The sequence below is a fragment of the Acomys minous genome, assembly GCF_964271855.1.
Source record: "Acomys minous genome assembly, chromosome: 14".
Lineage (NCBI taxonomy): Eukaryota > Metazoa > Chordata > Mammalia > Rodentia > Muridae > Acomys > Acomys minous.
Genome location: NC_140496.1, coordinates 63457141 through 63482473, shown reverse-complemented (window position 1 = coordinate 63482473; position 25333 = coordinate 63457141). Strand labels below are relative to the sequence as shown.

The 25333-nt window shown below is 42.2% G+C and overlaps 1 protein-coding gene and 1 pseudogene across 4 annotated transcripts in view; one reads left to right on the top strand and one right to left on the bottom strand.

Annotated features, from left to right (window-relative positions):
• Positions 1-25333, top strand: part of LOC311583527 (acidic mammalian chitinase-like) — a 58789-nt gene that overhangs the window by 17202 nt on the left and 16254 nt on the right. The window contains exon 4 of one of the 3 annotated variants that reach the window (XR_014774560.1): positions 1309-1691. The exons of 1 other annotated variant lie outside the window; for it this stretch is intronic. The gene's annotated coding sequence lies outside the window, so the exon portion shown is untranslated. Of the gene's footprint in view, positions 1-1303; positions 1692-25333 lie in introns of those variants that run through there. One more of the 3 variants, XR_014774561.1, reaches the window with a different exon arrangement.
• LOC311583538 (guanine nucleotide-binding protein G(I)/G(S)/G(O) subunit gamma-10-like) lies at positions 13212-13543 on the bottom strand (annotated as a pseudogene). The gene has a single exon. The product of its transcript is annotated as a guanine nucleotide-binding protein G(I)/G(S)/G(O) subunit gamma-10-like (transcript).

Below are 25333 nucleotides of genomic sequence, written 5' to 3'. Positions count from 1 at the left end.
GGAGACTCTGGAAGCCAGAAGGGCCTGGAGATATGTACTACAGATTCTCAGAGACCACAGATGCCAGCCCAGACTACTATACTCAGCACAAACACACACACACACACACATACACACACACACACACACACACACACACACACACACACTTCAATTCACTTCCTATTATCTTTCTACTTAGTTGTACAAATTTCCAGAACTGCAAATCTCTCTCAACTTGAGAAAGGGAAACTTTAGATTCATTATTACAGGAACTGAAATGTCAAGAGTCAGGATTTGCTCAGAAATGCAATAGAAAAGATGAAGCTTGAGAATTTTAAAATAATTCAAGTTAAGCAATAAGCGTTTTCCCCCCTTTTTGAGACAGGATTTTTGCAGGCCAGGCTATCTGCAGCCTTGCTGTGTAGCGAAGGACAGCCTGACCTTCTATTTTCCTTCCTCCAGGCCTTAAGTTCTGGAATCGAAGATGTGAAGCACCACATCTAGTTTATTTGCAACTGAGGATCAAAGCCAGGACTTTGTGCATGGGAGCCAACTGAGCTACATTTCAACCTTCAATAAGCTAATATAAACGAATTAAATGATCTCATATAGTATTAAGGGTCGTTAACCCTAAGCCCTTCCTTACCAAGTAGCATATCTTTTATATTTGTAACTTTTTAAGTTTTTAATGGTTAATAATTGTTTAAATATTTAAGACAATATTTTCTAACACCCTTAGAGAGGTTTCTTCTCTTCATTCTCCTCTTTGTTTTCCTCCTTTTCCTCTTCTTCCTCCTTTATTGTACTCTAATGTGGAACCCAGGCTAGCTTGGAACTCAGATCCTCATATCTAAGGCTCACATTTGCTGAAATATAAGCATACAGCAACATGTGATTATAAAGAGGATTTATTTTATTTTTTCACTGTGTATTGTAGTGTGTGTGTGTGTGTGTGTGTGTGTGTGTGTGTGTGTGTGTGTGTGTACATGAGTGCAAGTGTCTGCCCGGGTAGGAGGATATCATCAGGTCCTAGGAGGATGTAGGTATAAATATATTAGCTTTAGTGTACCAAAAATGTATCAGTGTTGCATTAGGGGAAAGCAGTTAAAAGTACTTTCCCTTGGAGTCATTTTACCAAAAGTGAGTCCAGATTTGAGTTCTCTGCTTCTCTCTCCTTGTGTCTCTATCATCTCTCCTGTGTGTAATGTGTCTGTTGGATGACTAGGAATCTGTGTGTGTCCGTGCCTTTGTTTGTGTCTATGTGTTAATCCCTGAGTGTCTGTCCCTAACAAAAGGCTTTCGTTCTGTATTTATTGAACAGTACAGAATGCATCACATGGGAGAAGAAATGAAGGACACTTTCCTGGCTAGTTTTATGTCCAGTGACACAAGCTAGAATTGATCTGAAAGGAGAAAACTTCAATTGAAAAAATGTTGCAATAAAATCCAGCTGAAGGCATTTTCTTAATTAGTTGTTGATGGGGTAGGGCCTAGGCCATTGTGGGTATGGCATCTCTGGGCTGGTGTTCCTGGATTCTATAAGAAAGCAGCTGGACAAGCCACATGGAGAAAGCCAGGAAGCAGCACCTCTCCATGGACTCTGCATATGCTCCTGCCTCTCCGATCCTGCCCTGTTTGAATCCTGTACGGACTTCCTTCGATGGTGAGTAATGTCATCAAAGTATAAGACAAATAAACCCTTTCTTCCTCAAGTTGCTTTGGTAATGGTGATTTGTCACACTGATAGTCACCCTACCTAGGACATCTTTAACACACATGATACTTATAATAATAATAATCATCATCATCATCATCATTATCATCATCATCATCATCTACATATAGCAAGAAGAACTTGGAATTGTAGAATCTGGAAGAAGAATAATCTGGACTTGTAGACCATTAGAAGGCGTAATATTAAAACCACACATGTGTCCTAGACTGATGCTACCACTGCCCAAGGAACCCAGATATACAGTTTTAGAAGTGAGAAGATCTCTGTAAAATTTTTCTGCCTGTTCTGGCCTCCTTGCTGGGCTGAAGTCTCCTCCATAGACAGCCAGTTAGAAGCTTCCAGAACCCAACCCTAGCAGATGTCTCTTTATATTCCTCTGTCTTGAATGAAAGAAAAGGAGTTGATTTATAACTCTCTCATTTTCCCTCCCTTTTTTCATACTGAAAAATTAGACAATATTGAATAGTGAACCCTCAGTGCAGTCCTGTCCTAGAGCATAGAAATTAATATGTTTATGCTATTTGGTTCATACGTGACTCCAACATCTCCAGGTTCATTGTATGGTAAAACTCAAGAAAGGATTAGACCTAAAGCCCTGTGGTTTTCTTTCTCTCATCTTCCGATCCCTGCCCAGCCCCAGACGTTTGTGAAAGAACAACTGCACCATACAAAAAAAAAAGCTGTTGCTAACTGAGTACAGCACGTAGAGGAAGCCAAGGAAGTGATGAAAGACCCTGAAATTTAACCACAGGAAGAAGGAGGGAAGGTCACTGAGGGCAGGTGGTTGGGGTGAAAGTCTAGGGCAGGACTAGATGGCAGCTATGCCACCCATTGGGGCCTCAGAAACTGTTCTCTCCTTTTCCTTTTGGTGATTACATAGAAGATTATTTGATTTTAACTCAAGATTTTAAATTAACGTCATGTAATTTAAAAAGATGGACATGAACAGGCATGTTGTGTGTGGGGGTGAGGGGGGTGGGCGCACACACACACGCATGCCCCTATGTCTACTAACTGCATGCCCTAAGCAAATAAGGTGAGATCAATGGGCACAGGAAAAACAAGAGGCAAACTACATGTTGGCTGGAGTCTGGCGCCATGGCAGAGCTGTGTTTGAGTAGGCCCTAATGTAACCACTACAACAGTAAACATACAGAGGTCTTATAACTGTCTGGGACCAACATGGCTAACTAAGAGGACTATTAATTACCCCCTAGTTAATTATAGAGGCATCTCCATGTCATTAACCCTGCAAAGTTGTCCACTGTCATTATGCGTCGGACACTATGACATGTCTGGGAAACACTGTGTTAGTTCAGAAAGGGGGAATAAACTGTGTTATGAGGAAGTCTCATCCCATGTCTGGAATTTCACACGTGGCCTTTCCTGCACCCCTGCATTAAAATTTGTTCATAAAACAAACCCTTCAAAGCCCTCTTAGCAGCTGCACTCAAGCCTACCTCTCAGCGTTTGCACTTCCCTTTGCATAATAAAGTACAACTTTGCTTCATACCAACTTGTCCTGAAATGTTTTTCTGGAGCATAAGTCAAGCCAGTTGGCTGTGATGGGTGTGGTGGCTCACACTTATAAATGGGGAGGAGGAGACAGGAGGCCTGCTATGAATTTGAGATTAGTCTGGGCTTGATAGTAAGATTCAGGATAGCCTGGGCTAAAAACTGAGACCTTACCTTGAAAAACAAGTAATAGGAGGCAGAGAGATTGCTCAGTGGTTAAGAATGTTTCTTGTTCTTAAAGGCGACGTGAGTTCAGCTCCAAGTATCCATACTGGGTACCTTTCAACTACTTATAACTCCAGATTCAGGGTGACCTGATACCCTCTTCCAGCCTCCATGGGCACTTGCATTCCTGGGTACATATCCCACAGACACACCTAAACACATATACTTAAAAACAAACAGGACATACCTGGATATGGAAGCACATGCCTGTAATCCAAACGCTTGGAAGGAGAGGAGAGAGTAGAAAGTAGAGAGAGGAGAGGCAAGAATTCGAAGGACACTCTTCTCTATCTAGTGAGTTGGAGACCAGCCTGAGCGCTCCTCAGGATGCACAGCTAGCGATATGGAGGTGTTTTACCCACTGGCAATATCTGTCCCCAAGTTGAACTCGGGGGCCAGAGACATGGCCCAGTAGGTTAAAAGTGCTACTTTTAAAAGTACAAATATGGCAATCTGAATTTCACACCTGGAACCCAGGTTAGATGCACCACTCACATGGCAAGATGAGAGAGACAAGGTCCAGTTAGCCTAGAATACAAAGTATTCAAAGTCGCTCAACATGGTCTAAAGTAAGTACTGACTCCTAAAAGATGTCCTCTGACTTACACACACACACACACACACACACACACACACACACACACACACACACACACACACAGAGAGAGAGAGAGAGAGAGAGAGAGAGAGAATACATAAACACTGTCGAATAGGGCCACTCAACTGAGTATCCTGCACTCTTGAAGTTCCCCATACTGACAAGGGTAAGTATAAAGGACAGCCTCAGTCATAAGAGTTGTTCTTATCAGTCTTTAAAAAATATGAATTTATTTTAGCCTTTTACAGTTTAATTTTATGTTTTAAATTAGCACACAAAGTATTAGGTGTCACTTTAGTATTCTTGAAGTGTGTTTTAGTAGATCCTTTACCGTCCTCCACCGTCTTCTCTACTCTTTGCTACCTGTAATCTCCTCCTGTAGCCTCCCTGACAAACTTTAATAAGTTTTAAATTACCATTATTATTTATGGGTGAATATGGATGCAGATGTACCAGGTACAAAAGTGGAGGTCAGAGGCCAATTTGCAGTTGTTTGTTTCCTCCCACCAAGCAGGTCTTGGGGATGGAGCTCAGAGTGTCAGGGCTGGCAACAGATACCTTTGCCTACTGAGCCATCTCCCTAGGCCCAGGCTTTCCTGAGAGTCAGCCTCCTGGCCCTTCTCTGCAGTCCTTTACACCTCACTCTGAATTGTCTTCATGTCACTGTTTGTTATTTCCTGAGTGTCGTGCTGTGCTGTTGAGTGCTGGGGACGGAGCCACCATGAACCTGAACGCAGCCCTCCAAGCAGTTTTCCTATTCAAATGTGAATCTCCCAGATATTCCAAAGACTGAGATCATGGCTGATGTAAGAGTATTGGAGCTAACATTACTGCCAAATCCTCCAAATGTAAGAATTTGTTTTCAGAATGAAGCTCATGAGTGTCTCTGCAGGCGAGATGAAGCAGGATATGGTAGCAGTCAGCAACTGATGGCCCACATGAGGGATGTGAGGTCTGAAGAGCAATCAAGCTGCAGGAAACGTGAGAAAACATGAGCACCAAGTTCCCAGGGTGAGTGTGAGCATGCACTCATTACAAAACAGCGCAAGGAGTGGGTGTGCGGTACTGGTTTGTGCTCAGAGGAAACCAAAATGCAAATTGCTACTTTTTGCATAGGACCTAGACACCGGTCTTCTTTTGTCAAGAAACTAGCGACCTGAGGCAAGAGACCAAACACCAAGTGGGGCCAAGGATGTTTAGCAACTTACTTTAGAAAAGGAGGTGGAATTAAAGGCCTGTGCCACCACATCTGGCAGAGAGGCAGGAGGGTTTCTGTGAGTTTGAGGCCAGCCTGGTCTACAACATGAGTCCAGGACAGCCAAGGCTACAAACCAAAAGAAGAAGAAGAAGAAGAAGAAGAAGAAGAAGAAGAAGAAGAAGAAGAAGAAGAAGAAGAAGAAGAAGAAGAAGAAGAAGAAGAAGAAGAAGAAAAAGAAGAAAGGAGGGGAAGAAGAAAGGAGGGGAAGAAGAAGAGGAAGAAAATGAGGTGGAAGGCTCCCCTCAGCACTAACCAGAGGAAGCTGTCTGCTCCTCAGGTCCTGTCAGACTTCCTGTCTTTACATCTGATGGAACAGTTTGTGACAGAGGTGGGTCCTCACTTGAGTTCTTCTGAAGACAAGAGATGTGTAGGTGGGAGGGAGTGTGAGTTATCAACCAGCTGCCTTCCATGTTGTCTTCAAGCTGTGTGCTCACTGGAGGTGGAGGGGAGGGCAAGCTGGGGCAGAAAGAAGAAAAACCACCAAGCCTTAGGTCAAGAATTCCTGACGCAAATCCTAAACCCTGTCCCACCCTTTGAAAGCTTCCTGGGAAACTCCTCCCCAGTGAGTTGGGAAGAGTGTAATGCCCATTGACTGTGACAGGGTCACAATGTTCTCATTTTCATTTCTGTCATTTTCCTGGTTTGGTTCCCACACTCCTTCTGTCTTTCCTCCTAAATTTCTATTTGCAAACAAAACAAAATTCTGATTGTGTTTGTTGTCTTTTTTTTTAATCCTCTCAAGATCAGATCCCAATACCTAATCTTTTCAGATTTAATAGATCCTTCAAGCCTTTTTCCAAATAAACTAGCGCACCACACACACACACACACACACACACACACACACACGCACACGCACACGCACACGCACACGCACATGCACATGTACGTGAATTTCTGCTTTTAGCTTTGAAATACATACCATTTCCCACTGATTACATATATTATTCACTGTGTAATTTGCTTGTTTCTCTGGATAACCAAACTGGCCTACATGTGTCTGTGAGCGGTAGGGGCAGTGGGTGGATTGCTCCTTCCATACATAGCCCATGGCTTGACAAACTGAAATGGTGCCCCTTTCCATGGCCTTCTAAAAGTCTTTCCATGAGCTTATTCATGAAGTCTTCCAGACACACAGTGTTATTGAAGATTTTAGAGTACAATACTGGCTACTGGCAGCCTTCACAAGCTAGGTTCAGGCCCCTGTCCTAAAAGGGCCAATTAAAGAGAACAGTAAGTAATAGTGAAAGTAAACAAACAAATAAAAAACAAAAAAGGAGATTTATTTAATGTAGACACATTGGAAGAACAAAGAAGTCTGGTGACTGTCTCCTTCCTCCATCTTCAGGATACTTACATGAAGGTCAGAGGCATGCATAGCTAAGCAAACCTGGTCCAAGTTTGGTCCCATCCACTACTGACCCCTGGTTTTTTTCTCAGCTCCATTCTCTCCTGTGAGGTAGTCTCGTAAACTACAGAACACGGGAAATGTTTTTCCAGAACACAAATTCTTCTTTTGGCTGGCACAAGGGCTTTAGTTTATCCATTCTTGAAATAAAAAATTTCCTGGGGAAATTCCAGTTCCTTGGGGTCTATTGTTTCAATAGTGTCATAGCTAAACGGAGGGCACAAGTGTCTCTTTACAGGAACGTTCAACTGATTTGCTTGTTTTGAGATGGGATCTCCCTATCCAGCCCTTGCTGCTGGGGTAACAGTGTGTGCCACCACACTGCTCTGGAGAAATCTGTAATTTTAAACAAACATGTCAGCATCTTTCTCCTAAGTTTGTCAGCGTGATATAATGGGGACTTTACTGCTTGTAACTTCTAGAAACCTGTTTGTGTTCTGGGTAAAAAAGAACCCATTTAACTGGCTTGAATCCCTTTGTCCCTATGCTGTTTCTGCTGTCTTGGGAACGGGCATTGAATCTGGAAGTATAGCATCAAACATGAGACCAGGAGGTACAAGAAACAAAAAAGGAAAGAAATAGTTTGGGAAAGTTGGTTTGGATGTTCATAGGCTCATGTGCTTACTTGGTCCCCAGTGATGATGCTGTTCTGGGACACTGGGGAACCTTTTGGACCTGAGGCCTTTAAGAAGTAGGACCAGGGTTAGAGAGTTACAGCTCACATCTGGTTCCTCTCGGCATCTCTGTTTCCTGATCTGCTGAGATATACATGCCGAGCCACAAGCTCCTGCCAGTACTCATGGCATTCCAGATGTTGTCCATCCCTATGAAACATGAGCAAAAAATCAATCCTTCATCCCTGAGCTGCTTTTTATGAGGTATTTGACTGGAGTGATGAGAAAAGTAAGTAGACAGTACAGTTTAGGAGGAAGAAATCAAGAGCCTAGCAAAGCAATGGTAGCCTTGAGTGACTGACCAGGCTTGGTCCAACCAGATATGTGAGACAGATAAACCCATGGTTGCTTATGTCATTCCAGTTGCATCTTATGCTGTATATAAAATTCTGTGCTAAATGACACCTAGGTTTTGGCCTCTGGAAGTGGCTAAAAGATCTGTGTAGGGACATAGGCAGCACTCTTAGTTTTAAATCCGAAACATAAACATACTCTGTCCATTTTATCATCTTGGAATTGATTCACCGTTCACTGCCTCACTGCTCCCAACCTGATCTAAGCCACCACATCTCTCAGTCACAGTAATAGAGGATTCTCTTTTTTTAATTTAATTTTTGTGGTGTCCCATAACTGTAATCACAGCAGTTGGGATGAAAAGAGGATAATGAGACCCTCAGGGTTATCCTTTTCTACTTATTCAGTTTCAGGATAGCCTGAGCTACATAGCACCCTGTTTCAATAAAGGTCTCAAAGGAAAACAATACCCAAGCCTTTGCACCTCTCTTTTGGTGTTGTTTCTTCCTCTATAGCATTCCACAGGACCATTTCCAGACTTAACAGCCTCTTCAACCTTGAATCCTCCTCGTCTCCTCTGTTCACTGGGATGTCCACACTCTTCACAGATACCTCAACCTTTTGTTGCACTATGGACACTGGTCTTAACAGCAAGCTGGGGTAGCAGGAGGACTTGTCTCATTCACTGTCCTCTTCTCGAGGACCACAGTCCTGTACTACATGGTACCCAAAGCTAGAAAATAATGGTGGTATGTGTCTATCTAGTGCCCTAGTTTTGTGGTATAAAGGTTCTTTAGTCACAACTGCAGGAAACCACAAACTCTTACCAGATATGCGTAGTATTCAGGCTCTGTGCCAGTTACCTGGGTCAGAGTACACTGGCATGAGGTTGTCAGTGAAAACAGTTTTTGCTTCAAAGGGGAAAAAAGTGTTTACTTTGAGCAAATATGAGCCAGAAACATAGACTCTCTCTTGTCCTGACCTGCGGGGTTTGACTAAAACTCGGGAGGAAGGTCACCTGTTGAAAAATGTAAGACACAAAGAAGGAGAGCAAGTCTGATTGGTCAAACTCTCAAACTTTATTAGTCAGGCAGCAGCTTTTATAATTCAGAAGGCAGGGAAGCATATCGCTATAGCAACCCAGCTGCAGGCTTTTCTCAAAACACAGGGAATTCCAGGCAGGGTCATAATGTCCTGCCACACAGGGTATCTGGCTCCCTCTTTGTCTAGTCTAACTGCTAAACCATAACAGGGCTGCTCCATCTCTATCTGTTTTTAGTCTAACTGCTGACCCACCACAGGGTCAGCTAGTTTCTGGTGAAAGGCAAGCTCTAGGAAAAACAGAGACTTAAAGGTGCAGGCTCTGACAAGATGGCTGAACATTGGCCATATGGCCTATTGTCCCCAACTCTCCCTCCCTCTCTCTCTCTCTCTCTCTCTCTCTCTCTCTCTCTCTCTCTCTCTCTCTCTCTCTGTCTGTCTCAATTTGTGTTTACCTGGACCTTTTGTTAATCAGAGGACAAATAAAAGTCAGATGTCAGAAACCAGTGAACTTACCAAATATTGGTGGAGACATTAGGTAAGCTTGTTACAGCAAAGTGGGGGAATCTCTGCCTTGATTTAGATCCTATCTGATGCCATTCTTAGCTTTTGGGTTGGTGGATACTAGTGCCTATTGAGAGGATATTTCAAAGGGTTTTCTTGGTAGTCCCAGGAAGTATTAGGTAAGACACGGAGGTGGGTAATGAAAGGCTAGTGAAAAGACTAGCTAGTGAAAAGATAGCTCAAGATGATTTTGGCTCTGCAACACTTCAGTTCTCCACAATGAATCCCAATCAATTAAACTGCCCAGAATCTTCAAGATAGGCAAAGCTTTTTTTTTTTTGGTAGAGGGAGTGAAACTCAGGCAGGAAACTAAATGTTGTTTTCAAAGCAAGGAGTAGACTGTAGGTGTTTTACATTGAAGGCTGCTCTTCACACTCGCTCCACACCATTTTTTTCCCCAGCTTGGTGGCTGTGAGCACTCATCCTCTCTGTTACCTTCTCTTCAGCCTCTGCTCACTAGCATGGCTTGGTGTTCTGGTCCATCAAGGCTCCAGCTACACCTCCCTAGACCCCATTCATCTAACTGGGAAGAGCCTTTCACAATCAAGTTCATAGACCACTCAGAAGAGCTGAAACACACTTGATCCATTGTATTTCAATGTTGTGAGCTTTTTGATTCTCTCTACTTAGATGTCTGCTTCTGATTGCCCCAAATCTTCACCAACAGTCAACGAGAAGAGCTTGCTTCTGAAAGCGTGCTGTGAACACATACTACGGTCAGTATCACTTAAGAAAATGATGTTCTTCCAAAAAGATCATAAGAAAGGGTAACGAACTGTCCCTGCACATCTATCCCTGACACTAGGCTAAACTTCACCAATGTAGACATCTCTTCTTAGAAGCATCTTCTAGGGACTTGTGAAGGGAAAGGCCCTTCCCTTAGCAGAATCTTCTATTGCCAGAGTTTTCAGAGCTGTCACAGGAATAGATGATAGTCTTGTCCAAGGCCATATCTTTACCATGGCAGCCCACTTCTAATGACTGAATGAGGTGAGGGGTATAAAGGCTTGGCATTTACTCTGAGGTAAGATGGCTCTAATGGCTATCAGTTGCCCTGTTCCCTCCACCAGCATTTTATTGCCCAGGTAACCTAGTTGCAATTCTGTCTTTTGCCATGATCTAATTTGTCTTTGAAGATAAGCTGTATATGTTTGGTTTGTTTGTCTTTTTTGAGACAAGGTCTCATGTAGCCCAGGGTGGTCCAAAATTAGTTATATGGCAGAAGCTTATTTTCAACTCCTGATTAACTTGTTTCTATCTCTTAAATGCTGAGGTGTGAGATACCATGCTTGGCTGTACATGCTGACCAGAAATCCCTCTTCAGGTTGGTGGACCTAGACTAGAGAATCTAATAGGCTTTTAGAGTAGCTACTGTAAATTTTAATTTCATTATGATACCACACGTCAGCTAAATGACATCTACCGCCACAGTCATGGCAGTAGACACTTGACATAACAATGCCTGGAAAGAACCATAGAAGGTTTGAAAAGAGATTATGTTCTAATTCCTGGAAAATATCTTCCTATTACTAGAAAAGACAGGAATAGAGCCACGCAGAAGGGATACATGTAATTCTAGCACTGTAGAAATAAGGACAGGATGATCAAGGCTAATCTCTGCTACACAACAGTTCAAGCTCAGCCTTTTTTTGGTGAGCTTCCCCCTACCAGAAAGGAATACTTCTTTCCTGTATCTTCCCTCCTTGTTTCTTTTATAACTTCTCACTCTGGAAAGAGCTGTGAAGTTGATTTGTGAGTTTCTCTCCTATTCCTGGCCAAGAATAAACGCATCCTTCACAGCGTAACTGGTCTTGTCATTGGTTCCACAGTTCTAAGAGGGGAAAGAAGATTAAGCTTAGGAACAAAATTAGTTACGGTTGCATCCAGCAGGCTGAACCTCCTCAAGGCTGCACCAGAATGCAGCCTCTTGTCCTGTTTCCGTGCCTCCTTCACAAGTGACAATTTCTGATAAACAGCTGGTGCCCACACTGACTCTTATCTGCTTCCGTAGAGCACAGCCTGTGTTTTAGGGCATGGTTGCTGCCTGGCAGCTCCAGACCAGTCCAGTATTCCTGAATCTAGAGAAAATGGACGGATAGGCAGGAGACTGTGACCTTTTAGGTGGGAAGCCTTGATAACAGCTCCTTACAAAACATGCTTCTCCACTTTATTTTTTTTAACGATGAATAGGCAAAAATTTTATTTGCAAGCTCTTCAAAGATTATTACAAATACAAACATTCTTTCTGAAAGTGTCCCCAGTTAAATCAAAGGCACGTCACCCCAATAAAATACTTGTGACATGAATACTTTTAGGTTATATTTTCACATTTTGTTTTTAACCAATTGCAATATTTTGAAAGTAGGTCACATTTTAAACATTTGTAAAAGGCATAAGCACTGAAGATTTTTTCTCAGTCTGTAGGCTGTCTGAGATTCCATCTTACACCCATCAGAATGGCTAAGATCAAAAATTCAAGCGACACCACATGCTGGCGAGGATGTGGGGAGAGAGGAACACTCCTTCATTGCTGGTGGGAATGCAAACTAGTACAGCCATTTTGGAAATCTATCTGGTGCTATCTCAGAAGAATTGGGAATAGGGCTTCCTCAAGACCCAGCTATTCCACTCCTTGGAATATACCCAGAAGACGCTCCAGCACACAACAAGAAAATTTGCTCAACCATGTTCATAGTAGCCTTATTCATAATAGCCAGAACCTAGAAACAGCCTAAGTGTCCCTCAGTAGAAAAATGGATAAAGAAACTGTGGTACATTTACACTATGGAATACTACTCAGCTATTAAAAACAAGGAATTCCCGAAATTTGTGGACAAATGGATTGAGCTAGAAATGATCATAATGAGTGAATTAAGCCAGAAGCAGAAAAACTCAAATGGTATATACTCACTTATATCTGCATACTAGCCCAAGGGGCATGTCCAATGAAAGCCTTCACTTATCAAGAAACTGGGACAGAGGGGAGGCCATCCTATTGGGACTCTAGATGAGAGAAGCATGGGAGAATGGGGAAATAGAAGCATCCAGAGGGTCCTAGAAACCTACAAGTAGAACATTATGATACGCAGATTTGGGCCCAGGGGACCCACTCAAACTATGGCACCAACCAAGGACAATACAGGTGGTAAACTTTAAACCCCTACCCAGATCTAGCCAATGGTCAGAACATTCTCCACAGTTGAGTGGAGAGTGGGGTATGACTTTCACATGAACTCTGGTGCCTCATATTTGACCATGTCCCCTGGAGGGGGAGACCTGGTGGCACTCAGAGGAAGGATAGCAGGCTACCAAGAAGAGACTTGATACCCTATGAACATATACAGGGGGAGGTAATCCCCCTCAGGAACAGTCATAGGGGAGGGGAATAAGGGGAAAATGGGAGGGAGGGAAGAATGGGAGGATACAAGGGATGGGATAACCATTGAGATGTAACAAGAATAAATTAATTAAAAACTTTTTTTAAAGGCGTAAGCACATTTTAAAAAAGCTTCAAACACAATTATAAATTGGAAGTACAGGCAGTACAGAAGGATCTATCCACTTCACACAGGATGGGCACCCTCACAAGATAGCAAGCTTTCAATTTGCTAAAGAGCAGCGCCCAAGTTACTGTCAAAGTGGGACCATTTGCTCATTGAGAAATGGAAAGCTGTCCTTTACCAAACCAGGTTGTCAATCATTATCCCAATTTTATATTTTGTGTCATTTAGTAATTATAAATTCTTATGAACAAACTTTATTAGAGTATAAAAATGTTAAGAAAATTACAAATACTCAGCTTTTGAAGAAAATGCAAACACACAGTAAATAGGACATGCCTGTATCCCAGGCAGAGTGACACGGGCTCCACGTGGAAGAGAGGTGTCTTAGTAAAGTTGGTGGTGAGATTTAAAAAAAAAAAAAGATTTCTGTAGCGTTTTGTCTTTGGGACCAGGCTCTTGAAAACTGTCTTCTCGGGAGTTGTCACAGTTATCTGTCACCATGTGTACAAAGGCTTCCTCAGCCAACGGCTTCCCTGTCTTTAAAGTAAAGCACAGGATCTGGGCTCCCGGAAGGGGTTGCTTCCAGCCGGAACGCCAAGCAGCAGGGCGTCCTTGCAGGCGTTCTGCATGCAGTACTGCTGCAGCTCTGCAGCTGCCTGAGAGACCTTGATCCTCTCCACCCCCGCCTCCAGCTTGAGCTACTCCACCAGGCGCTGCAGGGCGCTCACGCTGGCCCCGGAAGACATGGCGGCTGAGGCTCTATTTTTTTTTTTTTTAATTTGAGACAAGTTCCCATATATCTCAGACTGCCCTTGAACTTACTATGTAGCCCCAGGGGTGACTGACTTTGAACTCCTGATCCTCCCGCCTCCACATCCAGAGAGCCCTGAAATTATAGGTGTGACCCCACTGTACTTGGCTTTCCTACCTTTTCAGTGCAATAGAAAATAGAAAAGAACACTCAGAAAATAATAATTGGAAAACAATATATACTTATTCAGAGCATGGTTTGAGTTGAGTAATATGCCAGGTAGCTTTCACTCATTGTTACGTTTCATCCTCCCAAGTAGTGCCACGGGGGAGATACTCTTTATTTTTTTAATAATAATAATAATAATAATAATAATAATAATAATAATAATAATAATAAGTAATTTACATCCTGACTGAAATTTCCCCCCTTCCTCTCTTCTTCCAGCCTCATCACCCTTTCTTCATCTACTCCTTCTTCTTTTCTCTTTAGAAAAGGGCGGGTCTCCCATGGATATCAACCAAACATGGTATATCAAGTTGTAGTAAGACTAGACACTTCTCTTCCTACTAAGGCTAGATGGATGAGGCAACCCAATATGAAGAAATGGGTCCCAAAAGCCGGCAAAAGAGTTTGAGGCAACCCTTGCTCCTAATGTTAGGAATCCCACAAGAAGACCAAGCTACACAACTGTAACATGTATGTAGAGGGCCTAGGTCAGTCCCATGTAGGCTCCACGGTCGGCAGTGTGGTGTCTGTGAGCTTCTATGAGCCCAGGTTAGTTGATTCTGTGGGTTTTCTTGTGGTGTCTGTGACCCCTCTGGCTCCTACAATTCTTCCTTCCCCTCTTCTGTAGGATTTTTAGAGCTCTGCCAAATGTTGGTCTGTGGATCTCTGCATCTGTTTCCACCAGCTGCTGAATGAATCCTTTCTGAGGACAACTGGACTAGGCACCGATCTATGAGTATGGCAGAGTATAATTTTAATGTTGTTTTTATTTTTTTGCCAGTCATGTTTCCTTTTATCCTAGGTGTCTGGACTATCCAACATCTGGGTCCTGGCCCGCCATGCAATGTCAGGGGTGGGCTCCCTCTAGTGACATGGGTCTCAAGTCAGACTAGTCATTGTTTGGCCACTGTCACAATTTTTGTGTCACCTTTAGTCCAGCAAATCTTGCAGGCAAGACAAATTGTAGGTCAAAGGTTTTCTGGCTGGGCTGGTGTCCTAATATCTCGACTGGAAGTCTTGCCTGGTTACAGGAGATGGTCAGTTCAAGCTTGGTATTTTCCATTGCTAGGAGTCTTAGCTTAGCTAGTGTCAAACTCAGATTCCTGGGAGTTTCCATTGCAGTAGGTTTCTAGTTTGTTCCCGAAAGACTCCCAGTTCCGGTTGTCTCTCCCAGTACTCTCTTCCTCCATCTTCCCCCAACTTTAACCCTCGATTTCCTTCCCTACCACCTACAATGTCTATTCTATTTATTCTATTTCTCCTTCCCAGGGAGATCCATGCATCTCCCCTTGAGCCCTCTTTGTTACTTAGCTTCTCTGTGTCTGTGGGGTTGTAGCATGGTTATCCTGTACAGATAATATCCACTTGTAAGTGAGTGCATGCCATGTTTGTCTTTCTGGGTCAGGGTGATTTTTTTTTTCTAGTTCTACCCATTTGCCTGCCAATTTTATGATGCCATTGTTTTTAACAGCTGAGTAAAACTACATTTTGTAAATGCAGCATGTTTTCTTTGTCTATTCTTTGGTTGAGGGACATCAAGATTGTTGGACATCCAGTTTCTGGCTATTACAAATAAAGCTACTATGAACAAGCTCTACTACAGAGCTATATTAATAAATGCTACATAGTATTGGCATAACAACAGCTTGATCAATGTAATCGAACTGAATACCCGGATGTAAGCCCACATATCTGTGGACACCTGATTTTCAGCAAAGAAGCTAGAATTATACAGTGGAAAAATGAAGGAATCTTCAACAAATGGTGCTGGTATAACTGAATATTGGCGTGTAGAAAATTTCAAACAGACCTATATCTTTCACCCTGCACATAACTTAAGTAAGTGGATAATAAACCTTAACATAAAACCAGATACATTGAACCTGACTGAAAAGAAAATTGGAGAGCAGTCTCAAATACATTGGCACAGGAGACAACTTCCTGAACAGAATGGAAATAGTGCAGGACTAGCATTGACAATTAATAAATGAGACCTCATGAAACTGAAAGTTTCTGTAAGGCAAAGGACACTATCAATAGGATAAATGGCAGCCTACAGACTGGAAAAATATCTTCACCAACCCCACATCTGACAGAGGGCTAATTCCCAAAATAGATAAAGAACTCAAGAAACTAGAAACCAACAAACTAAATAATCCAATTAAAAATGGGGTAGGAGCTAAACAGAGAGGAATCCTAATGACTGAGAAGCACTTAAAGAAATGTTCAAAGTCTTTAGCCAACAGAAAATGCTAATCAAAATGACTCTGAGATTCCATCTTACACCTGTAAGAATGGCTAAGATAAAAAAAAAAAAACAGCTCATGTTGGTGAGGATGCAGTGCAAGGGGAATAGTCCTCCATTACTAGTGGGAGTGCAAACTTGTACAGTCACGTTGGAAATCAATATGGAAGTACTCTTTTTTATTTTTATTTTTATTTTTTTTATTAATTTATTCTTGTTACATCTCAATGGTTATCCCATCCCTTGTATCCTCCCATTCTTCCCTCCCTCTCATTTTCCCCTTATTCCCCTCCCCTATGACTGTTCCTGAGGGGGATTACCTCCCCCTGTATATGCTCATACGGTATCAAGTCTCTTCTTGGTAACCTGCTGTCCTTCCTCTGAGTGCCACCAGGTCTCCCCCTCCAGGGGACATGGTCAAATGTGAGGCACCAGAGTACGTGAGAAAGTCATATCCCACTCTCCACTCTACTGTGTAGAATGTTCTGACCATTGGCTAGATCTGGGTAGGGGTTTAAGGTTTGCCGCCTGTATTGTCCTTGGCTGGTGCCTTAGTTTGAGCAGGACCCCTGGGCCCAAATCTTTATTATGCACAGTTCATCAAGACCTTGATATACTCTGTCTTCCAAGGAAGTTTGGAAGACTCCATTGTGAATGAAGAATAATAATTTCAGAGCCCCCTCAGTGTCCTTCCTATCTTCTGTGGCATGAGTCACCATGAGACGTTTTGTCTCATGACTGTCTGGTGCTTACATCCTCCTCTCTCACTTTCTCCTCAAATGCTCAACTTTGAAGATCTCACAGCCCCTCCCTGATCGAGCTTCAGGAACAGATCAAAGACACACTCAGTGCTAATCATCCACCCCAAGAAGTAGAAGGGAAGAAGATCTCAGCCCACATCCTGTGTTTAAACAAAGTTCCCATGGCGTGTGAGTCAACACGGGCAAACGTTTATGAACATCCTTCAGCTCACAACCAACTGCTATACTTAGGCTTCCAATAAGTCATCCATTTTGCCCATCAGCACTACACTGAGAGCAGCTAAGCTAGTGTGGACAGAGGCCAGGGAAAAGTACATATATGGTGGTCATTTGTTCTGATACTTATTTCTTTAATAGCTTAGGGAAGTCTTCCTTCTTTCTTTTCTTTTTACTTCTTTCATAGGTTGGTTATTGCTTAGGTAGCCTGGGCTAACCTACAGCTGTCCATCTTCATGCCTTTGCTGCTAGACCAAGGACTACAGGTATACCCCACTCTGTGTGTCAGACTCTGGTGTTTTGTTTGAGGCACATGTCCCAAAGACACTGGAATAAGGATGAAGAAGCAAGAAATGATTTCGGCATCATATTCCACTTAGTGGAAGGGAAGAGATTAAAATCTATTATTATATGACTTTGTAACAGTTCAGGCATTCACATACTGTAAAGAGATTTTCGTTGAGATTTGACAGTAACTTCTCGTGCAGAATGAGCTCACACACAGGGTGAGGAAGGTGGGAGGAGGCCCTGAATTTCATTTTTTCCCCCTTCTTGGTTCTTCACTAGGTCTGGGTTTACTCAGGTTCTCTGGATATGGTTCAGGATTTCGGGTATCACCTGTCTTCAATACTTGTCTTTAAACTCTGCTGTCCATGCACTGGCCCAAAGGATCATTGGCTTCTTTAAACCTAACTTTGGTGAGTGTCTGCTTTGTAGGTGCTCCTCTTAACAGGGCTCCCAAGTTAAAAGGCTGTGTCTTCCTTACCTTAGTTAGAGTCCCTGCCTTTAGCACTGGGATTAGGCCTCACTGATCTAGGCTCAAAAACAAAAACAAGACAACAACAACAAAAAGACCAATTTAGGAGATATCTAGCTTTAGGAAGGCAAGCATGTTAGGAAAAACTAGAAGAGATCACTTTGCAAGATTAAAAAACAGACCACCTCTACTCTTAACCTGAATCAGTCTTTTCTTCCTGGTTGCTTGTTTTGGTGCATCTGCATCTCAAGGTTGTGACACTTCTTTTCTCTTTATGTACCCTTCAATTTTCTGAGTTAACCTCCGCTGACAAAGAAGCTGGAAAATTATCCCCACAGTAGACGGCCTTGAACTGCCTATCACTGACCAGCAGATGGTGCTGTTCCTCTAGTCTTCATCTACCAACACAACAAGACATCACGTCAGAAAAGGGGGAGGGAGATTTAATGTTTCTGGTTTTATGTTGAGATCTTTGATCTACTTGACCTTGGGTTTTGTGCAGGGTGATAGATATGGATCTATTTGCATTTTTATACATGTGGACATCCAGTCAGACCAGCACCATTTGTTGAAAATGCTTTCATATTTTCTTTGTATGGTTTTGGCTTCTTTATTTAAAAAAAAAAAAATTAGGTTTCTGTAGGTGTGTGGGTTTATGTCTGGGTGTCCAATTCGATTCTATTGATCTACCCATGAGGAAGAGCCCTGAAGTCTTTGGCACGGGAGACAACTTCCTGAACAGATCACCAACAGCTCAGGCTGCTCTAAGATCAACAATTAATAAACGACACCTCATGAAACTGAAAAGGCAAAGGACATTGTCAACAGAACAAAACAGCAGCCCACAGATTGGGAAAAGGTCTTCACTAACCTGACATCTGATAAAGGGCTAATATCCAATATATTTAAGGAACTCAAGAAATTAAACACCAACAAACCAAATAATTCAATTAAAAGTAGCCTATGGAGCTAAACACAGAATTCTCAGTGGAGGAATCTCTAATAGCCAAGAAGCAATTAGAGAAATGCTCAGTATTCTTAGCCATGAAAAAAACGCAAATTATAATGACTCTGAGATTCCATCTTACACCTATTAGAATAACTAAGATTAAAAAATCAAGTGACAGCAGGTGCTGGCAAGGATGTGGAGAAAGGGGAACACTCCTCCACTGCTTGTGGGAGTGCAAACTTCTTTAACCAGTCAGTTTTTTTCAGAAAACAGGGTATAACTCTACCTCAAGACCCAACTTTGCCACTCCTGAACATATACCCAAGAGATGTCCCACCACACAATAAGTATGTTTGCTCAACTATGTTCATAGCAGCTTTATTTGTAATAGCCAGAAACTAGAAACAAGCAAAGAATGGATAAGGAAACTGGTACATTTACACAATGGAATACTACTCAGCTATTAAAAACAAGGAAAGCATGATCTTTACAGGCAAATGGATGGAACTAGAGAATATCATCCTAAGTGAGGTAACCCAGGTCCAGGAAGACACACAGGATATGTACTCACTTATAAGCGGATATTAGCCATATAGTACAGGATAACTATACTAAAATTCACAGACCAAAAGAAGCTAAGAAACATGAAAGGCCCAAAGGAGGATGCTCACATCTCACTCAGAAGGGGAAATAGAATAGCCAACAGTAGTTGAAGACAGGAAACAAGGTGGGTGAGGGAACACTGAGGGGAATGAGGATGGGATTAGATATATGGTGAGTGGAGGGCGAGAGGACAGAGGGCTTGAAGAGAGAGGAGCAACCATGGGCAAGGCAACTCTTAGACAAGCCAGAGACCTTCAACAGAGTGAGCTCCTGTTGCAGGATATGGGGGTGACTCCAAGTGAAACCCTAGGTGGTGGGGGTAACAGGGAGGGCATCCTCTAACCAGACAGGACTCCTGGTGGACAGAGGGGGAAACCAACTCATCTATAAAAACTTCCTTCCAGAATTTACCCTGCCTTCGGGATATGCAGGGATTAAAAATAGAGCAGATATCAAAGGCATGTGTGTGTAACTGATGCCTGGCCCAACTCGAGACCCACTCCAAGGGAAAGAGACCACCTCTGACACTATTGATGATGCACTTCTGCGTTTGCAGATGGGAGCCTAGCATCACAGTCCTCTGAGAGGCTTTGCCAAGCAACTGATGGGAGCAGAAACTGAGCCTCACAGCCAAACATTGAGCTGAGCATTGGGAGCCTTGTAGAAGAGTTGGGAGCAGGGGGAGATATGACGACCTGCAGGAGACAGGAGCTCCACAGGAAAACAAACAGTCCCTACTAACCTGGACCCAGAGGGCTTTGCGGAGACCGAAACACCAACCAAGGACCAGGCATGGACTAGACCTTGACCCCCTACACATATATACCCAATGGATAGCTTAGCCTCCATGTGGGTCACCCAGAAAAGAGAAAGGGGCTGCCTCTGACATGGTCTCAGGTACATTGCATGCCTTTTGGCCACTCCCCTGCCCCCACTGTGTGCCTGCCGTTCTAGGACACTCAAAAAGAGGAAGTCCACAGTCCTGATGAGACTCGAAGTGCTGGAATGGAATTGTGGAATGGGGTCTCCCATTTTCTGAGGGGTAGAGGGATGACAGAGGGATGGAGGGGAGGGGCTGAGAGGAAAGGAGGGGGCTACTAATTGAGATGTGAAGTGAATAAACAAATAAATTTTTTAAATGAACAAAAGTTTTTTTTTTAAAAAGGAACGAGAAATTATTGATGATTTTCTTTAGTTTCCTGTGGTTGGGTGTGGTCAACTGGTTAAAATACGAAGACAGGTGCCCTCAGTAACATACTAGCCAGTGTGTGTTTTCAAGTGTACATTCTCAGTGATCCCTGTGATACACCAGAGTTAACTTCTTCAGCAAGGTAGGAAATATCCACCAAAAGACTGAAAGACTTCAATTTAAGCTAACAAAGAATATCAAATTGAAGTCAAGCTATAGGAGGTTTTAACTTTAGATTTTGATTCAAAATGTAGGTGGGGTCTTGGATCTGTAATTAAACATTTCTGGTCAGGTTTTTGTTTTTTGTTTTTTGTTTTTTTTGTTTTTTTTTTGTTTTTTTTGTCTCTCAAAAGTGATTTCTAACCTTTTTGTTGTTACAAACATTTTAACATTCTTCAAATGAGATTTTGTAGACATTCAGTGTGTACAGACTGCTTGAAGCTGCCTGGAAACATCTCTTGCCACAAGACTGTCCTTGATGTTGATGAATCTGCAAGACCTCCAGGCTCCAGGAATTTCATTATAAAAGCTTTTGGAAAGGATAGTTCCTAGAGTTTCTGTCAACTATGCTAACTAAATTAGTGGCTAACAATTGTTACACATTATGATACCATACTACATTGTCCTCAGGGTAAATCATAGAATCATGAAGGTATCAAAATCCAGTTATAAAATGCTGTATTTCATACTTTTGTCTGAGACTAAAATCTTTCACAAGTACTAACGTCTCTCAACGTAGGATGAGTGTGATGGCCAAACTGTGCTGTAAGCCTCACAGATATGGATGCAATGTTGGTCTCCTTTGAGAAATATGAGTCAGTATCTAAAAGAGGGCAGCCCTGGCCTAGATTTATTATCTGCAGACTACAGAAAATGGCGGCGTCATCTCATGATCCTCATGCATCCTCATCTTCTGTATGTGATGTGGTTGTATGAAATTAAAAATAAGTAAGTCTATTGCTGGAAGGAACAGGAGTAGGCCACATGGGAAGGTTGTGAAGCAACAGTGAGGTTCTACTTCTGCACCATGTCTCAGTTATTTTATTGATCTTTTTATTTTGAATTATGTATGCTTACTTATATATGATATAACAGTAAAATAATTTTTTTCAAAGAACTCTGAGCCAGGTATGCTGGTTAAAATCTGTTACGCCAGTACTTGGGAGAGACAAGAGGATCAAAAATATTTTTTTAAAGATTTATTTATTTATTTGTTATGTACACAATGCTCTACCTGCATGTATACCTCGAGGCCAGAAGAGGGCATCACATCACATTATTGATGGTTATGAGCCACCATGTGGTTGCTGGGAATTGAACTCAGGACCTCTGGAAGAGTAGTCAATGCTCTTAACTGCTGATCCGTCTCTCCAGCCCCAAGGATCAAAAATTTGAGGCCAACCTAGTCTACATAAAGTTTGTGGCCAGAGCTACAAAAGATGTTATACAGAATAGTATCCAACAGATCTAGCACATTAACACTAATTACTCAGTATTCATTGCTTACACATTCATAAACCCTGTTCTGTATAGTTTTATGTCAACTTGATACAAGCTAAAGTCATATGAGAAGAGGGAACCAGAGTTAAGAAAATTCCTCCATCTGATCAGCTCATAGACAAGCCTGTAAGCCATTTTCTTAATTAGTGATTGATTGAGGAGAGCCCAGGCCACTGTGGGTGGTGCCATCACTGGGCTGTTGGTCCTGGGTTCAATAAGAAAGCAGACTGAGCAACCCATGAGGCGCAAACTAGTAAGTAGTACAGCTCCATGGTCTCCGCATCAGTTCCTGTTCTGTTGGGGTTTCAGTGCTGATTTCCTTTGATGATGAACAGAAATATGGAAGTAAAAGTCAAGTAAATCCCTTTCTCAATTTGCTGTTTGGTCATGGTGTTTCAATGCACAATAGAAACCCTAGTGAAGACAAGTTGGTACTAGATTGTGGGGTATTGTAGTGACAGACCTGACCATGCTGCTTTGGGGGAGGATTGTGGAAGGATTTTGGAATTCGTGCAAGAAAGCCATTGGTGAGTTGTCTGTACGAGCTTGGAAGGGAAAAATGTTGCACACAATGCCAACAATGGAGGCCTGACTTGTGAAGTTTCAGGGGGACCTTTTAAAGACTCTGTTGAGGCCATTTGTTATTTTGAATTAAGATTTTGTGGTTCTAGTAGCTGGGGCCAAAGAAAAAGCTGTGGTTAACAAGATACCGGAACTACTAAAGTGAAACTTGTGCTATTCTAGGGTATTCCATGCTGGTCAGCTGGAGCTGAGAAATTGGTGAAGAAGAGACCAACATCTTTGAGGCAAAATCTTCTGGCAAGTGTTTCCTCAGAGCCAGCACGCAGAAGCCATGTTCCAAAGGTAGCCAAGGTTACCTCATGCTGGCAACCAAATTTGGGAGCATAAGAATTAGCTGTGGTTTTGAAGGCATGGAGGAGTCATAAAGAGTACCTGAGGCTTGGCACTGTGAGAGGCCACTGATGAAGGTACAGGCTCATTGGCAGTTACAGGATGGAAAAAGTCATGCAGAGAAATTGAGGCTTGGGATCACGAAGAGAGTTCATGCAAGACTGTTGGTGAAACTGCATCCCAGTTGTAGCAGAAGCCTCCAGCAATTTGGAGATGACAGTGTCATAGGATGACCACCAAGAATAGCAGCAGCTGTGGCGTGGAGGCAGCCAGAGCCTAGAAGAGAAGCTGTGTGTGCTGCAGATGACAGAGCTGGAGAAGTGACCCAAGCCCCTTGGAGGAGCCGAAAAGATTGTGAGTGACTTCCAGATAATGGTCGATGAGCTATTTACGTATTTGGAGTTTGGTTTTGCTTTGAATTGTTCATGACTGTGCCTGCTTCTTCCCTCTTGAAATAAGAAAGTATTTATTTTTGATTTTTACAAAAGCCCACAGTTAAAAAAAATACTTTAAAATTTAAAGTTTTTGAATTAAAAAAAAAATAAGACTGGCTATTTTAAAGAGACTGAATTTTAATGTGTTTGAATTTATAAGGGTTGTGGAAGTTTTAAAGTTATTCATATTTTTTAATGTGATAATTTGGAGAGTATGAGAAAAGTTATGACTTAGCAATGTTGTGCTTGTGTGTCAATTTGACAAGGCAGCAATTGTGCTGGATACCTTTTATGTCAACTTGGCAGTTAAAATTATCTGAGAGGTGGAAACTTCCATTAAGAAAATCCTTCTAAGCTGGGTGCAGTGGCACACATCTGTAATCTTAGCACTTGGGGAGGCACAGACAGGTTGATCTCTGTGAGTTTGAGGCCAGCCTGGTCTACAAGGTGAGTCCAGATAGTCAAGGCTACACAGAGAAACTGTGTCTCGAAACAAACAAATAAGCAAACAAACAAAAAAGAAGGAAAGAAGAAAATTCCTTCATCAGATAAGGTCACGGACAAGCCTGTAAGTCATTTTCTTAACTAGCGATAGATGGGAAATGGTCCAGCCCTTTTTGGTGATGCCATCCTTGAGCTAGTAGTCCTGAGTTCCATAAGAAAGCAGGCTGAGCAAGCCATGATGAGCAAGCCAGTAAGCAACATCCTTCCTGCCCCCAGGTGGACCAGCTTTCCTAAAGACCATATAGTTTCTGCCATTAAAATTGAGAGGTTAGGGAAGATCAATGACTGCCCATCACTTGGACAATGACAGTGCAATGAAGAGGAAATAATCACTCTGGGCAATATAGGTCAGCTTATCAAAGCTGTCTTTGAGTTTATAAATAGACATTTATGTCCCAGGAGTTGTTCCTAACTTGCACTGTATACTTGAAGATGTTTTTTTGGGGGTGCAGATCAGAGGGAAATTGTCCTGATCACAGAAAGTATGGCCAAAGTCATCCATATCAACAGGCCAGACCATGCCACCTCCTGAGCCATTCTCTTTAAGCCACTGGGTCTGTTTAAGGATAGAGAAAAACAAGAGTCATCTCCCCTCCACCTCTCAGATGCAGAACCAGAGCCTCAGCACACTGAAGGAAGTCTTCTTACCTTGACACAGAAGCTCATGACATTGTCATAGTTGTTAAGTTGTCATGAGTGTGTAGGCTTTTGTTATCTCTGTTGTTGTTGAAGTCCAGATTTAATCCATGGTGCTGTGAGAAAGCACAACAGGCTAATTCAATTTCCTTTTATCAGTTGAGGTTTGCTTTGTGACAGAGTATATGGTTGATTTTGTAGAAGTTTCATTACAGTTCCGAGACAAATGTATATTCTTTTTGTTTTGGTGAAAAGTACTGTAGATATCTATTACATCCTTTTGATTCATGACATCTGTTAGTTTAATTTTATTTATTTAGTTCTGTCTCAATGATCTGTGCGTTGTTGAGAGTAGGGTGTTGAAGTTTCTCACTATTGATGTGCAAGGAACAATTTGTGAGTTACACTTTAAATAAAAAAATTTTTTTATAAATATGGGGGCCTTTGAATAGAGGTTCAGGATTTAAATGTCTGCTTGCTGTATTTTTCCTTTGATGAGTATGAAGTATCCTTCCCTCTATCTTTTGATTAATCTTGGTTGAAAGTCTATTTTATTTGAAGTAGAATATTAAAAATAAAACAGCTTGGCATGGTGGTAAGGGCCCTTAATTCCAGCATTAATGAGGCAGAGGTTAGGAGATCTCTGTGAATTCAAGGCCAGCCTCATTTACATAGAGAACCATAGGCCAGCCAGGACTACATAGTGAGACCTGTCTCCAAATAAATAAACAAACAACAATAAAAAGAAAACCAGAAAAGCCCTCATGTAATAAGAGGCCACCTAGAGTTTTTTTATTATCTATTGATCTGTGTGAATGTAATTCTTGGTTGTGAATTTATGATGTTTTAAT